Source organism: Leucopleurus acutus, assembly GCF_964270905.1.
Source record: "Leucopleurus acutus genome assembly, chromosome: 7".
NCBI classification, from domain to species: Eukaryota; Metazoa; Chordata; class Mammalia; order Artiodactyla; family Delphinidae; genus Leucopleurus; species Leucopleurus acutus.
This window is the reverse complement of record NC_139150.1, coordinates 85,750,241-85,763,975: the sequence shown is the minus strand read 5'-3', so window position 1 is coordinate 85,763,975 and position 13,735 is coordinate 85,750,241. Positions and strand designations below refer to the sequence as shown.

The 13,735-nt window shown below is 38.7% G+C and overlaps 1 protein-coding gene across 1 annotated transcript in view; it reads right to left on the bottom strand.

The window, feature by feature from the left end:
- LOC309963822 (aminopeptidase O-like) overlaps window positions 1-9,182 on the bottom strand; it is a gene marked incomplete at its 3' end in the record, with an annotated part of 71,440 nt that extends 62,258 nt beyond the window's left edge. Inside the window, exon 1 of the mRNA XM_082842353.1 lies at window positions 9,136-9,182. The remainder of the gene's footprint in view (window positions 1-9,135) is intronic.
- Between the last annotated feature and the right edge of the window lie 4,553 nt (window positions 9,183-13,735).

The following is a 13,735-nucleotide window of genomic DNA, read 5'->3' as shown; positions in this document are numbered from 1 at the left end:
AACAGACATTGAAAGTCCATTATTTTAATACATATAATAAAAGAAAATATTTGAAAGCTCTACTCCAAACACTCTAAGAAAAACGCATATTGCATTACAAAGACACAATGAAAGTGAATTTAATAAATTAACATAGGGGTAGAAGAACTGAGCCTCTGGCCAACAGCCAGCCAGAAACTGAAACCTGCCAACATGAAACTGAAACCTGCTAACAACATGAGTGAGCTTGGAAGCAGATTTTCCAGCCCCAGCTGGGCTTGAGATTTCTGCAACCCCAGACTTCAGTTTGTCTACACTTCCTAAGAAACCATGAACTACCCAGGGCCTGGTGCTCCAGCCGGGTGACAGGCCTGTGCCTCTGAGGTGGGAGAGCCGAGTTCAGGACATTGGTCCACCAGAGACCTCCCGGCTCCACATAATATCAAACGGCGAAAGCTCTCCCAGAGATCTCCATCTCAACGCTAAGACCCAGCTCCACTCAATGACCAGCAAGCTACAGTGCTGGACACCCTATGTGAAACAACTAGCAAGACAGGAACACAACATCACCCATTAGCAGAGAGGCTGCCTAAAATCATAATAAGGTCACAGACACCCCAAATCACACCACCGGACACAGTCCTGCCCACGAGAAAGACAAGATCCAGCCTTATCCACCAGAACACAGGCACTAGTCCCCTCCACCAGGAAGCCTACACAACCCAATGAACCAACCTTACCACTGGAGGCAGACAGCAAAAACAACGGGAACTACAAACCTGCAGCCTGCAAAAAGGAGACCCCAAACACAGTAAGTTAGGCCAAATGAGAAGACAGAGAAACACAGCAGGTGAAGGACCAAGGTAAAATCCCTGCAGACCAAACAAATGAAGAGAAAACAGGCAGTATACCTGAAAAAGAATTCAGAGTAAAGATAGGAAAGATGATGCAAAATCCTGGAAATAGAATGGAAAAAATACAAGAAACGTTTAACAAGGACCTTGAAGAACTAAAGAGCAAACAAACAATCATGAACAACACAATGAATGAAGTTAAAAATTCTCTAGAAGGAATCAATAGCAGAGTAACTGAGGCAGAAGAATAGATAAGTGACCTGGAAGATAAAATAGTGGAAATAACTACTGCAGAGCAGAATAAAGAAAAAAGAATGAAAAGAATTGAGGACAGTCTCAGAGACCACTAGGACAACATTAAACACACCAACATTCAAATTATACGGGTCCAAGAAGAAGAAGAGAAAAAGAAAGGGACTGAGGAAATATTTGAAGAGATTATAGTTGAAAACTTCCCTAATATGGGAAAGGAAATAGTTAATCAAGTCCAGGAAGCACAGAGTGTCCCATACATAATAAACCCAAGGAGAATCACCCCAAGATACATATTAATCAAACTATCAAAAATTAAATACAAAGAAAAAATATTAAAAGCAGCGAGGGAAAAGCAGCTATTAACATACGAGGGAATCCCCAAAAGGTTAACAGCTGATCTTTCAGCAGAAACTCTGCAAGCCAGAGGGAGTGGCAGGACATACTTAAAGTGATGAAAGGGAAAAACCTACAACCGAGATTACTCTACCCAGCAAGGATCTCATTCAGATTCGAGGAGAAATTAAAATATTTACAGACAAGCAAAAGCTAAGAGAATTCAGCACCACCAAACCAGCTTTACAACAAATGCTGAAGGAACTTCTCTAGGCAGGAAACACAAGAGAAAGAAAAGACCTACAATAACAAACCCAAAACAATTAAGAAAATGGTAATAGGAACATACACATCTATAAGTACCTTACATGTAAATGGATTAAACGCTCCAACCAAAAGACACAGACTGGCTGAATGGATACAATAACAAGACCCGTATATTTGCTGTCTACAAGAGACCCACTTCAGACCTAGGGACACATACGGACAGAAGGTGAGAGAATGGAAAAAGATATTCCATGCAAATGGAAGTCAAAAAAAGCTGGAGTAGCAATTTTCATTACAGACAAAATAGACTTTATATAAAGACTATTACCAGAGACAAAGAAGGACACTACATAATGATCAAGGGATCAATCCAAGAAGATATAAAAATTATAAATATTCATGCACCCAACATAGGAGCACCTCAATACATAAGGCAAATTCTAACAGCCATAAAAGGGGATATCAACAGTAACACAATAATAGTAGGGGACTTTAACACCCCACTTTCACCAATGGGCAAACCATCCAAAATGAAAATAAATAAGGAGACACAAGTTTTAAATGATACATTAAACAAGATGGACTCAATTGATATTTACAGGACATTCCATTCAACAAAAACAGAATACACTTTCTTCTCAAGTGCTCATGGAACATTCTCCAGGATAGATCATGTTGGTCCGCAATTCAAGCCTTCGTAAACTTAAGAAAACTGAAATCGTATCAAGTATCTTTTCCGACCACACCACCATAAGACTAGATATCAATTAGAGGAAAAAATCTGTAAAAAATACAAATACATGGAGGCTAAACAATACACTACTTAATAAGCAAGAGATCACTGAAGAAATCAAAGAAGAAATCAAAAAATACCTAGAAACAAATGACAATGAAAACACAATGACCCAAAACCTATGGGATGCAGCAAAAGCAGTTCTAAGAGGGAAGTTTGTAGCAATACAACCCTACCTCCAGAAACAAGAAACACCTCAAAAAAACAACCTAACCTTACAGCTAAAGCAATTACAGAGAGAAGAACAAAAAAACCCCCAAAGTTAGCAGAAGGAAAGAAATCATAAAGATCAGATCAGAAATAAATGAAAAAGAAATGAAGGAAACGATAGCAAAAATCAATAAAACTAAAAGCTGGTTCTTTCAAAAGATAAACAAAATTGATAAACCATTAGCCAGACTCATCAAGAAAAACAGGGAGAAGACTCAAATCAATAGAATTAGAAATGAAAAAGGAGAAATAACAACTGACACTGCAGAAATACAAAGGATCATGAGAGATTACTACAAGCAACTATATGCCAATAAAATGGACAACCTGCAAAAATGGAAAAATTCTTAGAAAAGCACAACCTCCTGAGACTGAACCAGGAAGAAATAGAAAATATGAACAGACCAATCACAAGCACTGAAATTGAGACTGTGATTAAAAGTCTTCCAACAAACAAAAGCCCAGGACCAGATGGCTTCACAGGCACATTCTATCAAACATTTAGAGAAGAGCTAACACCTATCCTTCTCAAAATCTTCCAAAATATATCACAGGGAGGAACACTCCCAAACTCATTCTCCGAGGCCACCATCACCCTATACCAAAACCAGGCAAAGATGTCACAAAGAAAGAAAACTACAGGCCAATATCACTGATGAACATAGATTCAAAAATCCTCAGCAAAATACTAGCAAACAGAATCCAAAAGCACATTAAAAGGATCATACACCATGATCAAGTGGGGTTTATTCCAGGAACGCAAGCATTCTTCAGTATATGAAAATCAATCAATGTGATACACCATATTAACAAACTGAAGGAGAAAAACCATATGACCATCTCAATAGATGCAGAAAAAGCTTTGGACAAAATTCAACACCCATTTATGATAAAAAACCTCCATAAAGTAGGAATAGAGGGAAGTTACCTCAACATAAAAAAGGCCATATAGGACAAACGAACAGCCAACATCGTTCTCAATGGTGAAAAACTGAAACCATTTCCACTAAGATCAGGAACAAAACAAGGTTGCCCACTCTCACCACTATTATTCAAAATAGTTTTGGAAGTTTTAGCCACAGCAATCAGAGAAGAAGAAGAAATAAAAGGAATCCAAATTGGAAAAAAAGAAGTAAAGCTGTCACTGTTTGCAGATGACATGATACTATACACAGAGAATCCTAAAGACACTACCAGAAAATTACTAGAGCTAATCAATGAATTTGGTAAAGTAGCAGGATACAAGATTAATGCACAGAAATCTCTTGCATTCCTATACACTAATGATGGAAAATCTGAAAGAGAATTTAAGGAAACACTCCCATTTACCACTGCAACAAAAAGAATAAAATACCTAGGAATAAACCTGCCTAAGAAGACAAAACACCTGTATGCAGAAAACTATAAGACACTGATGAAAGAAATTAAAGATGATACCAACAGATGGAGAGACATACCATGTTCCTGGATTGGAAGAATCAACATTGTTAAAATGACTATACTACCCAAAGCAATCTACGGATTCAGTGCAATCCCAATCAAACTACCAATGGAATTTTTCACAGAACTAGAACAAAAAATTTCACAATTTGTACGGAAACACAAAACACCCCGAATAGCCAAAGCAATCTTAAGAAAGAAAAACAAAACTGGAGGAATCAGGCTCCCGGACTTTGGACTATACTACAAAGCTACGGTAATCATGACAGTATGGTACTGGCACAAAAACAGAAATATAGATCAATGGAACAGGATGGAAAGCCCACAGATACACCCATGCATATGTGGTCACCTTATTTTTGATAAAGGAGGCAAGAATATACGGTGGAGAAAAGACAGCCTCTTCAATAAGTGATGCTGGGAAAACTGGACAGCTACATGTAAAAGAATAAAATTAGAACACTACCTAACACCATACACAAAAATAAACTCAAAATGGGTTAAAGACCTAAATGTAAGGCCAGACACTATAAAACTCTTAGAGGAAAACATAGGCAGAACACTGTATGACATAAATCACAGCAAAATCCTTTTTGTCCCACCTCCTAGAGAAATGGAAATAAAAACAAAAATAAACAAATGAAACTTAAAAGCTTTTGCACAGCAACAGAAACCATAAACAAGACAAAAGGACAACCCTCAGAATGGGAGAAAACATTTGCAAATGAAGCAACTGACAAAGGACTAATCTCCAAAATTTACAAGCAACTCATGAAGCTCAATATCAAAAAAACAACCCAATCCAAAAATGGGCAGAAGACCTAAATAGATATTTCTCCAAAGAAGATATACAGATAGCTAACAAACACATGAAAGAATGCTCAACATCACTAATCATTAGAGAAATGCAAATCAAAAGTACAATGAGGTATCACCTCACAGCAGTCAGAATGGCCATCATCAAAAAATCTACAAACATAAATTCTGGACAGGGTGTGGAGAACAGGGAACCCTCTTGCAATGTTGATGGCAATGTAAATTGATACAACCACTACGGAGAACAGTATGGAGGTTCCTTAAAAAGTAAAAACAGAACTACCATATGACCCAGCAATCCCCGTACTGGGTGTATACCCTGAGAAAACTATAATTCAAAAAGAGTCACGTACCACAATGTTCACTGCAGCACTGTTTACAATAGCCAGGACATGGAAGCAACCTAAGTGTCCATCGACAGATGAATGGATAAAGAAGATGTGGCACATATATACAATGGAATATTACTCAGCCATAAAAAGAAACAAAATTGAGTTATTTGTAGTCAGGTGGATGGACCTAGAGTCTGTCATACAGAGTGAAGTAAGTCAGAAATAGAAGAACAAATACCGTATGCTAACACATATATATTGAATCTAGAAAATAAAAAAAAAAAGGTTCTGAAGAACCTAGAGGCAGGACAGGAATAAAGACGCAGACATAGAGAATGGACTTGAGGACACAGGGAGGGGGAAGGGTAAGCTGGGATGAAGTGAGAGAGTGGCATGGACATATATACACTACCAAATGTAAGACAGATAGCTAGTGGGAAGCAGCCGTATAGCACGGGAAGATCAGCTCCGTGCTTTGTGACCACCTAGAGGGGTGGGATAGGGAGGGTGGGAGGGAGACGCAAGAGGGAGAAGATATGGGGATATATGTATGTGTATAGCTGATTCACTTTGTTATAAAGCAGAAACTAACACACCATTGAAGGCAATTATATTCCAATAAGGATGTTAAAAAGTAAGAAAATAAAGCAGAGAAAAGACGAAAGAAACTAGAAATAAATTAATTAATTAACATACAGGTTAGGATACAGGATTCTAGTTAGTATAATTTAATTTTCTTGTAATTACCACATATCAAATACTATTCAAAGAATAACAATTTTCATAGAGAAATGCAAATCAAAACTACAGTGAGGTATCACCTCACACCAGTCAGAATGGCCATCATTAAACTGTCTACAAATAATAAATGCTGGAGAGGGTGTGGAGAAAAAGGAACCCTCCTACCCTGTTGGTAGGAATATAAACTGGTGCAGCCACTATAGAGAACAGTATGGAGGTTCCCTAAAAAACTAAAATTAGAATTACCATATGATCCTGCAATCCCACTCCTGGGCATATATTCAGAAAAGACAAAAACTCTAATTGAAAAAGATATATGCACCCCAATGTTCACAGCAGCACTATTTACAATAGCCAAGGTATGGAAGCAAACTAAAGGTCCAACAACAGATGAATGGATAAAGAAGATGTGGTATATATGTACAATGGAATATTACTCAGTCATAAAAAGAATGAAATCATGCCATGTGCAGCAATATGGATGGCAATATGGATGGACCTAGAGATTACCATACTAAGTGAAGTAGGTCAGACAGAGAAAGACAAATACCATATGATATCACTTATATGTGGAATCTAAAAAAAGGATACAAACAAACTTATTTACAAAACAGAAATAGACTCACAGACACAGAAAACAAACTTATGGTTACCAAAGTCGAAAGAGGCAGGAGGGATAAATTAGGAGTTTGGGATTAACAGATACATACTACTACATATAAAATAGATTAACAACAAGGACCTACTGTATAGCACAGGGAACTATATTCAATGTTTTGTAATAATCTATAATGGAAAAGAATATATATATGTATGTATAACTGAATCACCTTGCTGTACACTTGAAAATAACAGAACATTGTAAATCAACTATACGTCAATTAAAAAAATAAAAATAAATTAGAAAAAAATTTTTCAAAGAAGTAGAATACAATATTCAAAGAACAAAAAGCCAAAACCAGACTAATAATAATATTAGAAACACTTACATGGCTCTTAGAATATGCGTGGTTTGTTATAACCTCTTTACATATACTACTAACTCACATCCCTCACAACAACCTCAGACAACAAGTATTCTTATTATTCCCATTTTACAAACGAGGAAACTGAGGTGTAGAGGGGTCAACCACGTTGTCTGGGCTCACTGTCCTACTAGTAAGTGGCAGAGTAAGGACTGGAATCCTACAAGTGTGCTTTCCCGGTCCTTAATTTTAATTGCTATGGTTTACAATCTCTTGGTGATATTAAGGAGTACACTATATAAAGTCTAGGAAAACTCAAAATGCAAAGCAGTTTGGGGGCCAAATATAACAAATGTCCTGAGGAAATCACCAAATCACAACACAACAATAAATGAGATTCATAATGACTGCTCTGAGACATAAGGGAAAGTTAAAATATGTTCAGTATACTTACTGTTTTAGAAGGCAAAGAATTATTTAGTGCATTTAAATTTTTTCCATCCAAAACTGTCAATATGATTTTCATTTCTAAAGGGGTAAAACTTTCAACTGTCCAAAATTACTCATTCCCTGAGAGCTCTAAACAGAAAGTTACTGAGCAATCTTATTTGCCAATTATCTCATTCTTAATGAAATATGGTATGTGTGTGTGGTGTGTGTGTGTGTGTGTGTGTGTGGTGTGTGTAGGGGGATCATAAATAAATTAAGGTTTCCACGTGTTTTGATTCTAGGTATATAAGAACTTAATACTAAAGATATTAGAAAGTGTCAAATCATTTGGATAGATGAGTGAATAAACTCAGAATTGTGTCATTATTGTAAAAAGCCTAGAATCTGATCACTCATAGTGAGTTATAAAAAAAAAAAAGTACAGGCTTTCAACTCATACATAGAACTGAACTTCAAGCTTGTCTCCACCAGTATAGTTACCATGAATTTTTGGCAAGTTAATTTCACATACCTGAACCAAAGTTTCCTTCCCTGTAAGCTGAGGATACTAATTCCTAACTCACAAGGTTCTTGTGTGAGCTAAGGAAAAAACACATGCAAAGTGCTGAACACAGTCCCTGGGATATAGCAGATGGTCAACAAACAGCGACTACTATTATTCCCTAACCTTTTTCTACTTTGTCCCCCAAATGTAAGAGCCTAATCTTACCAATTAGCAAGTCATTCATAGGCTTCTCAGAATTACAGTAAGTACAGTACCATATGCCCTATTCAAAAATGGAGCATATGAAAGTACAAGAAAATACAAAACCAAATCATCAAATGAGACAAAAACGTCGGAATCCTGTTTCCCCACCCATATCTTTTCTGGTTGGTTTTGTAATAACCCGCATTCCTTTATCAACAATACGAATCCTATCATTTTTTGGCGGTCTAAACATTCCTAGTTGGGTACTGTTGCTTATTTATTTTGACGGCTACCTTTGCGAGGATAATTGTAATCATTGCTTGAAAACAAAAAAGAAATACAGGACAGGAGCATTTTAATGAAATGCTGTAACTGTTTCATCTATCTCGACGGTTGACTGGATGCCATGTGGATCATTTATTATAGCAATATATTTTCACATTACTGCGCCACCCCCTTACCCAACAAACACATGCCTTAATGAGCAAAACTCCAGACTGACAGTGAACGAATGCTCTTTAGGGACACAATAACTCAAAACTTGGTGCTCTCAGTAAGGATCCTCGGGGAGGAGGGAAGGTGGCCGGGTGTCACTGCAAGTGGAAATGAACAGAATCGGAAACTGTTCTGTCTCCTTAAACAAGATTGGATTTGAGCCCTGTGGGGCTAGGAGCGGAGAGAGGCGGGTTAGGTGGGCCTTGGAGGCAACACAGGAAGGAGGCGGCAACTGCAGTCTGGGAAATGTCTGTGCCACCGGGGAGAGGAGCATCAGAGCCCATCACCACCCGAGGGTGGAGGCGGAGAGAAGTGGCAGGCTCAGCCCAGTCCCCAGAACTGGTTCAGCTTCAGGAGTCTGGAAGGACTGAGAGGGAATGGGAACCCAGGTGATCAAGAAAGATGAGGGTAGGGGTGGGCTCCTGGCTGCCTTCAAAACGGGACGCTGCTGACCCCGCCGCCATCCAGGTGCCGCTGGAGAGGAAGGCAGGGACCCAACAGGGAGCGCTCAGGTTACCTGTGTCAGCCGCCTGCCCGCTCGTCTCCACTTCCGCAGACTAGGTGTTACCACGGGCTACCCGGGCACGCGCCGAGTGACGTCATCCTCGCGCGCCCGAGCCGCCGTCCGCCTGGCCCCGCCCCTTGAGTGCAGGGGGTGGGGCAGTGGAGGTCTGCGCAGGCGCGGAGCTGCCTGGGGCTTGGGAAGGAGTGAAAAAGGCTTGTTTTGGATTTTGTAGGGTCGCCGTCTTACCCTCCTACTCCTAGTTACAAAATCTTATAGGGACTTAAGAAAAAAAATGTTATTGAAATACAGACATGGACTTTTTATTCTTTATTTTGCTCTTCCTCTTCCGTATATAACTCTTGTTTGTATACTCGTTCGTTCCAGCACAGTTTAAGTCCTATTGTGTTCCAGGCAAGCACTGTTACAGAATCTGGGATACAGCGATGACAAAACAGACACAATGCTTCCTCATGGAGAAAGCAAACATTGAATAACTCACCAAAGATATTTTAGGCGTATCTCATTTTATTGCCCTTCACTTTATGCCACTGGGCAACCCTGCCACTGTCAGATAATAGTTAGCATTTTTTAGCAATAAAGTATTTTTAATTAAGGTAAGTATTTTTTTTACATAATGCTATTGCACACTTAATAGACTACAGTATAGTGTAATCATAACTTTTATTTTCACTTAAAAACCAAAAAAATCATGTGAGTTACTCAAAAACTAAAGGAGGATGTCAGAGAAGTGCCCTATGAAGAGGCTCATTAAGCTGAGAAGGGAAGAAGCCAGCTCTATGAAGATCTGGAGCAAGAACAACCAAGAGAATGATGGAAAGCTATGGGGAGGGGACTGAATGTAGTGGTGCCCTTGAGAAAGTGAGAAAATAGGCTAGGGGAAGAATAGATGATGAGATTAACAAGGCAAGGAGAGTTCTGATCTCGCAAAGTTTCTTTGCAGGAGGCATGGATTTTATTTTAACTATAATGGGAAGCCAGTGAAGAGTTGTAAACATGCAAGTGACAGGATCTGGTTTTATAAGATCACCCTGCCTGCTGTGTATAAGAATAAACGATTTGGAGTCCGAGAAAGGGTTCAAAGAGAACAGTTGCTTTTGCAATGATCAGGTAAGAAATGATGGAGAGAAGTGAACAAATTTAAGGAGTAATTTGGCGGTAGATGTGACAGACTTGGAGATAGATTAGATAAGGCCATAGGGAAAGAAAGGTGTCGAAATGACTTCTAAATTTTGGGCTTTTGCAAATAGCTGGATAACACAGCTAAGACAATTCCTAATACTTCACAAGATTTTCTCCTCCTCCTTTCAACCCTGATCCCTTTACTTCTTTGTTACCAAGCCCTCTCAGTTCTCCTCTTACCTTTGTGATCATCTCCGCTCAGTTTCCATCAAGGGGCTCCTTTTTCCTTTCCTTTTCCTTAACTCTTTACCCCTTGATCTTCTTATGCTACATCAGGGGCTGCAAGCCCAAAAGCCTACAGTGCCCAGGCAGTGAACACAAAGGAATGAACCTCGTGGATAGAGACTATGAAGAACTGGAGCTCATGGTCCCTTCTCAGCTCTAATTGATTTTTGCCAACCAGCAATCTTTCCTAGTGATAGATCCTCCCATTTTTAAAGAGAAATCAATATGCAGATACATGAAATCTCTCAAATTTCAAATGTTGGTAACTAATTCAAATTTTGTTGAACTCTTTTTTGGATCAAACAAAATGCATCTGCAGGCCAGATGAGGCCTGCAAGCTACAACTTTGCCTCCTTGATGGATATCTTCCCAGGATGGTGATTTTTGTCTACTTTCATGTGACTATCACCTGTAAGCTGATAACTCCCAAGCCTATCTCACCACCCAAGCCTTTCAAAATTTCTTATTGAAGTACTCAGATTCCACTGAGATATCCAGTTGGCATCTCAAACTGGACATTTAAAACTGAACTCATTATCTACCCTGGCCCCCAAACCTAACCTACTCAAGTATTCTGTCTCAGTTAACAGCATCAATGTCGACCCACTCACCAAAGCCTGAAATCCAGCATCATCCCAGACTTGTTCCTCTCCTTGTCCTGATCTTGATCTCTTCAATATTTATCACATCTGCCCATCACCTCCATTCTAACTAATCACTGCCTTTGCTCAAGCCTTTCTAACCTCTCTCTGGCAAGTCATGTGACCTCTCTACACCTGTTTTTTCACTTGTTAAACGAAAGGATTGAACTAGGTGATTCCTAGGATCTGTTCCATTGTCAAATTCTGTTTCATAGGGCTTCCCTGGTGGCGCAGTGCTTGAGAATCTGCCTGCTAATGCAGGGGACACGGGTTCGAGCCCTGGTCTGGGAGGATCCCACATGCCGTGGAGCAACTAGGCCCGTGAGCCACAACTACTGAGCCTGCGCATCTGGAGCCTGTGCTCCGCAACAAGAGAGGCCCGCGCACCACGATGAAGAGTGGCCCCCGCTTGCCACAACTAGAGAAAGCCCTCGCACAGAAATGAAGACCCAACACAGCAAAACTAAATAAAATTAATAAACTCCTACCCCCAACATCTTCTTAAAAAAAAAAAATTCTGTTTCATAAAGCCACCAAATTTGTCAGAGTAGCTACTTATCACTTTTTTGTTGTTTTGGCCTGGCTTTTTCTTTTTTCTTTTTCTTTTTTTTTTGCAGCTCCACACTACTTGCCAGATCTTAGTTCCCTGACCAGGGATTGAACCCTGGCCCTCGGCAGTGAAAGCGCAGAGTCCTACCCACTGGACCGCCAAGGAATTCCCTGGCCTGGCTATCTGAATACCAAGAATACTGTGGCTAGATTGACAGGAAAAACTGGACTTGATAAAAATAATCAATACAAAATGAAATTAACATTGACTAAAACTGGACACAATTTTATTGTAGAATAAACACTGGCTGAAAAAGAACTACTGATTGGTAACATTGAAAACTGAAAAAGCCGAGAAATACAGACAAGGTAAAATTTGTCGTTTAGTAAAAGTTGATGTAAAAATCAAATATTCAGGGATTCCCTGGTGGCGCAGTGGTTGAGAGTCCGCCTGCCGATGCAGGGGACACGGGTTCGTGCCCCGGTCCGGGAAGATCCCACATGCCGCCGAGCGGCTGGGCCCGTGAGCCGTGGCCGCTGAGCCTGCGCGTCCAGAGCCTGTGCTCCGCAACGGGAGAGGCCACAACAGTGAGAGGCCCGCGTATCGCGGAAAAAAAAAAAAAAAAATCAAATATTCATGTCAAAATTTAGATCTACAAAGTTTGTGCAGAAAAAAAAATTGGCCTTGGTTAATTACCCACAAAAGAAAGTTCATGATGTCAGAAGCTCCAATGGCTAGTATATTTCATGAAGAGAAAAAATAATACTGAATTATAACTTCAAATGTAAAAGAACTGGAATTGATTCCAGCTAAAATGATTTTAGTAAAAATGGAAAAACAAGACAGTTTAACTATAATATAAAGTTGATCATGGCATTAAATTGGCATAATGAAATTTGCTCCAGAAAGTACTATGTTTTATATTAAAGATTTCAAATAGAATTTTAGAACTTGGATTGCAGTCACGAGCCTGGTCATTTCTGATATTAACAAGTTATAAAAAGTTGGTTTAGATGCAGAAGTTTTCTCATTTTGATGAGTCGGGCTAAAAAGAACTCAGAAAACTGGAAAAGTGTGCAGTTAAAACTCTGTATGTGGCAGTTAAACAACTAGAGCCAAGACAGCAAATCACTTCATATGAGCTACTTTGTTTTTCTGAGTCATTCATATAGTACCAATCACCGCCATGTCTCAACTGACACTTTGTTATATTTGTACTCATAAAAATAAAGACCTCCTTCCATTGTCTTTTTTTCTTTCTACCTGTTTCTCATGGTTATGTAGGAAAAGTCAGCTTTTACAGAATAAATTATGATGAAAAAATGTAATCTTTTTTTTTAAAGAAATCAATTTCTAAGACTCTGGTTTATGCAAAATATGGTGTGTGTTCTTGAAGGTTATTTGCACAACACTTGAAATTATAATTATGTAAGTGCCACCTTTCCTACAGAGGAGATCCTTTGGTTTTAATTTGAAAGATTATAAAAACCCTGATATTTTAATGTCAGTTTCTTATACCTCAAAATACATAGAAAAAGGTAAATCAAGTCAGTTTATATACTTGATACATAAACACAGCAATAAATGTTTCATTTTCAAACATGAAAAATAAATAAATAAATAAAGGTTATCTTGAAAAAAATGAAAATTTAAAGAATCGCAACTCACTGTCTTTTTTTAATACTCTATCTCTAGTTTTGCTTTTGTAGCTTCAGTCTTCAGATATTTTTAAATATAGTATTTATCTTTAGATGGAGAAGAACCCATCAAACTTGTAAAATACCCAGGCCAGCAACTGAAGGGAAAATATACCCTCAGCCCCACTTTGGCTTACCTTACTTTGCATATTACTTCTTAAAGCTAAATCTCAAAAGTCTATCAAAAAATTTCTCACAAAAGAAAAGTATTTTTGATTGGGTCCAAGAGTGTTCAGGGACTTCTATTTATAATGCTTTAATGATCCATTTAAAAAATAGTTTTCTAGAAAATACTTTTT